This window comes from Ambystoma mexicanum, chromosome 1p (assembly GCF_040938575.1).
Source record: "Ambystoma mexicanum isolate Mex_15411 chromosome 1p, UKY_AmexF1_1, whole genome shotgun sequence".
Taxonomy (NCBI): Eukaryota; Metazoa; Chordata; class Amphibia; order Caudata; family Ambystomatidae; genus Ambystoma; species Ambystoma mexicanum.
In genome coordinates, this window is record NC_090921.1 from 1,071,668,321 (window position 1) to 1,071,673,423 (window position 5,103).

The 5,103-nt window shown below is 39.5% G+C and overlaps 1 long non-coding RNA gene across 1 annotated transcript; it reads left to right on the plus strand.

Annotated features, from left to right (window-relative positions):
• The first annotated feature begins 2,953 nt into the window (after positions 1-2,953).
• Positions 2,954-4,248, plus strand: LOC138568479 (uncharacterized). Its single transcript, XR_011302866.1, has 3 exons — positions 2,954-3,136; positions 3,595-3,699; positions 3,805-4,248. It is a non-coding gene; the product is annotated as an uncharacterized lncRNA (long non-coding RNA).
• The last annotated feature ends 855 nt before the right edge of the window (positions 4,249-5,103 follow it).

Genomic DNA, 5,103 nt, shown 5'->3' on the forward strand with positions numbered 1-5,103 from the left:
GCTGATAGAAAAAATAATACTAAATAAATACTAGAAAAGGATGAACATCAGACTAAAAAGCAGCGTAAATAAATTTTGGGCTGCCATCACCACACCAAGTGAATTCTGGGAGTTGTAGTCCAATTTAGGCCAGAACCATATAACGGGCCCCATATCTCTAAGCAATTCTGGAGCTACTATACAATGACTAAAAGAGTGTTTTTAGACCAGAGATAGGCAAGAAAGATGGTAAAAAAGCTTTGGCTGAAAAGGCGATAATCTAATGTAAAAGATGTTAAATTGTGTCAATTAAACTAAATAGCTAAACAGTCATAATAGCCATAGAGGGCAAATAGAGAAATGCAGAACAAGCTTGCTAGCGACTATTGAAGTCCCACGACTCCAATGTGTTAAGGCCTTTGTGGAGTGTTTTTAAATTAAACATCCACATTTGTTCTTTGTAGGACAATTTATTAGCCAGTTGTATTGTGTTATTAGCAAAACATTTTTCCAAACAAAACCAGATTAAAGAGTCTGGGTTGTGTCCCATTTCTACGCAATGAATCACTAGTGGAGCCGAAAGGTTGCGTGTTCTAATTTTAGACCGGTGCTCATTGATACGTAGATGGACTTCCCTAGAGGTTTTTCCTACATACAAAAGCTGACACGGGCACTGAATAGCATAAATAACATTCTTACTTTTGCACGTAGTGAATGTACGTAGTGCCCAAGATCTACCATTGTAAGAAAAGTCTGTAATTTTTTTAGAAAATTTACAAGCTGCGCACGAAGTGCACGGATAATGGCCTTTAACCTGATTCAGGTTAATATCTCTGACCTGGTTAATGCGAACAGGAAGTCTGGAGGCCCGGGTTAGTTTCTGCCCTAAATTTTTGCTTTTTTTAAAAGCAAATAAAGGTTTCTCTAGCTGGAGATCTGTGGAATTAAGGATCCTCCAATTTTTCAGAACAATAGCTTTAATTGTCTCACTATGTTGGCAAAAAGTGGACACACAAACTAACTGTTCTTTGTCCACAATTTTGTTTTTAGGTCTTAAAAGGGCATCCCGATTGGTATATCGCGCTCTTTTTCTTGAATGTTTGATAAGTTTACGCGGGTATCCGCGATCTAGCAATCTAGTCTGTAGTACGTCCGCATGAGTATTAAATTGTATAAGGTTGGAACAATTGCGGCGTAACCGTAAAAACATCCCATAAGGGAGATTACGTAAAAGACTTTTAGGGTGTTGGCTTTCAAACTGTAGTGTCATGTTCCTTTCTGTGGGTTTTCTATAGAGCTCGGTCTGCAGGAACCCATCCTCGCTGTAAATAGATAGATCTAGGAACGCGATACGGGAGGTAGAGTGTTCCAGGGTAAATTTGATGTTGATATCTACTTGATTAAGCCACTGAACAAAAAGTTCAAGTGTGGCAATATCACCCTCCCATAGCAGTAAGATGTCGTCAATATACCGACGGTATAACTTGATGTTAGTAATATAAGGATTACCATCATTCAGAACAAAATTCTCTTCAAACAAGGCCATAAAAATAATAGCCAAGTTGGGGGCAAACGCACAGCCCATTGACGTGCCTTTAGTTTGTGTGAAAAACTCATCCTTGAACTTAAAAAAACTGTTACAAAGAACCAATTCCACACATGTGGTCAAAAAATTAGTGGGAACCGTATGTGCAGATGGTCGGCGGTCCAACATAATTTGTAAGCACTGAATAGCCTCATCTTGGGGAATATTGGTATAAAGAGCCTCTATATCTAAGGCCACCAAGATCTGTTTGGAGGCATCAAATGGAAGGCCTTCCACCAAATTAATAACATCCCTAGAATCTAACAGAAATGTAGGCGTCGCCATTGCCAAAGGCAATTTAATACTCATGCGGACGTAGTGAGACAATTAAAGCTATTGTTCTGAAAAATTGGAGGATCCTTAATTCCACAGATCTCCAGCTAGAGAAACCTTTATTTGCTTTTAAAAAAAGCAAAAATTTAGGGCAGAAACTAACCCGGGCCTCCAGACTTCCTGTTCGCATTAACCAGGTCAGAGATATTAACCTGAATCAGGTTAAAGGCCATTATCCGTGCACTTCGTGCGCAGCTTGTAAATTTTCTAAAAAAATTACAGACTTTTCTTACAATGGTAGATCTTGGGCACTACGTACATTCACTACGTGCAAAAGTAAGAATGTTATTTATGCTATTCAGTGCCCGTGTCAGCTTTTGTATGTAGGAAAAACCTCTAGGGAAGTCCATCTACGTATCAATGAGCACCGGTCTAAAATTAGAACACGCAACCTTTCGGCTCCACTAGTGATTCATTGCGTAGAAATGGGACACAACCCAGACTCTTTAATCTGGTTTTGTTTGGAAAAATGTTTTGCTAATAACACAATACAACTGGCTAATAAATTGTCCTACAAAGAACAAATGTGGATGTTTAATTTAAAAACACTCCACAAAGGCCTTAACACATTGGAGTCGTGGGACTTCAATAGTCGCTAGCAAGCTTGTTCTGCATTTCTCTATTTTCCCTCTATGGCTATTATGACTGTTTAGCTATTTAGTTTAATTGACACAATTTAACATCTTTTACATTAGATTATCGCCTTTTCAGCCAAAGCTTTTTTACCATCTTTCTTGCCTATCTCTGGTCTAAAAACACTCTTTTAGTCATTGTATAGTAGCTCCAGAATTGCTTAGAGATATGGGGCCTGTTATATGGTTCTGGCCTAAATTGGACTACAACTCCCAGAATTCACTTGGTGTGGTGATGGCAGCCCAAAATTTATTTACGCTGCTTTTTAGTCTGATGTTCATCCTTTTCTAGTATTTATTTAGTATTATTTTTTCTATCAGCAGCGGCGTTTTTCATCATCATTTCCTTTTAATTTGGGCTGCATTATTTGCGCTTTGTTCTGCTCGTGGAATGTCTTTACTGGCAGCACTTGCTGACATGCGCAGTCAGTCTTTAGTTTTGCCTTTAAAAAGGCTTTTGTTTACTATTGGCTGTAGCCAGCCACTCCTTGCAGGTCCCTACACGCATGCGTAGCGTTTCGAATTTACAACTAGTTTTAAACAAAGAGATTACCATCTGTTCTCCCTCGTTGCTGGACAATTCCATTATACAGCAACCGTTTTGCAGGTAAGCGTGTGGCCAGCCTTCCTGCAATGTTAATAGCTTTTCAGCTACAGTCCTCTGCATAATTAACTTTGCAGCGTCGCCCTTTAGACTACTGTTTGTTGCCTTTGAGCTCACTATTACATTTCAATTGTGTGAGCTGCTCCAATTGATTTATTTGGCACTTCGTGTGTTTATATTTAAACATAGCACCGTTTATCTTAGACAGCTGCCATTTGCCCTTAAGTTTACCTTCTCATTTCAATTGTGCTCGTAGCTCCATTTGATTTATTGGGCTTTTCGTGCATTTACATTTAAACACCTTTTGGATCCCCCAGAACGGTGTGGTTGTCTGTAGGCTTCCTCCCATTTTATTGGAGATCTTTTAGAGGCATTTCATGCAGTGCCCTTGTACTCTGGTAAGCCGTGGGTCACTGCTTGCCATTTAACATTGTAATGAAGTTCTTTTTCCACTTTTGTAGTCATTTACAGACGGCGTTGAAGGCTCAGGCTAAGTTGCGCTGCCTCTTCACTTTTCAAATACATGCAGCGCTGGATCATCTTAAACTGCATGGGGCGCCCTCCAGGTGAGCTATTATTATTATTTTTGCCTTAGTCATAGGCACTCCACTTTGAACCTAGGTTTTTTATTTATCTGACCTAGTGCATTCTGGTCTTGTTTCTGGTTTCAGGTTATGTTTTAGTCCTGAATTGTCTCGCGTGACTGGCCACACTACACTGCATAGATTTTTGCAGCAGCTAGGTTTTCATCAGGTTAGTCCACTACTAGTTCTTTTTAGATACAGACATTGCCATTGGTCAGGCTTTTTTGGTATTTAGATATATATTATTATATATATACATTCTTGTTGCCGATCCACCATGGTCTTGAAGGTTCCCTTTCATCTTGCACGGTTCTCTTTTGGGAGTCACTTACCCTCTTGTTCTGGTTTACACAGCTGTTGTAGCGGGGGCCGTATATGCTTATTTTCACTATGGTATACACGGTTCTTAATTGTTTTTAATAACTTAGGCTGCTAGCAGCAGTCCTTTTTCTCCTTCTTTAATTGTATGTTACAGGCAGTCGGCAAAGACTTTTTCATGTAGTAGCTTATAGTCGCTTTTGCGTACTTGTTTTTCAGAACGGTAACACCCACCTCCTGAGGAAGACGTTCAGTTAACCACCACTACACGTCGAAACCGGTCGAGAGAAAAATTCTACAGGGATGTGATCTTTGCATTTGTTCTTCCTATCCACCCTGACAATAGATTGTTTGTGAATTATTTCTATTGTTTGTAAACACCGCAATAATGAGTGTTATTATGGGGACTAGTTATGAATTCCTCTTCCCCATTGGTTCTTAGCATGTTTTCTGTGTTTTTAGTACTTTGGATGTATGCCACGGTATGATGAGTTGTGTGTGTATGTATGTTGAGTATGAGTGATGAAGTTTTAGCCGATTTTCGGCATATTGTTGCTGCTGTTCTGTTATGTTAAAATGATCAGTGTATAATAATTTTGAGTGATTTATTCACTAGTTTTCAATTTTTGTATCACCTTTAATAAATTTGGATACATTTTTTCTAAACATATTTTGCTCTGGACATATCTTTTCTGTTTCTTGATGTTATTAATTTTTAAAATAGCCCACATATTGCTAACCAAGGGTGTCCAGGGGCGTTGAGAGATTTGATTGAAGCATATGGCATCGCTAATGGGAGCCAGGCTTCATTGCTAATTTTGGGAGGGGACTTAATGCGTAATTAGGGGTAGGGGTACCGATAGAGAACATAGACCCTGGTGAAGAATTTGTTCATGGGGCAGCTCCTGTACAAATGGTGGATGAAAGAATGTGTGCAACAGTTCTGTGAGTGATTTTTTGAGTGGGGCATTCGGTCATTGAATGGCCGTGTAGGAGAGGATCGGCCCGCGAAGCCAACTTTTGTGGGCACACAAGGATTGTCTATGATCGACTACTTTTGCATCCACG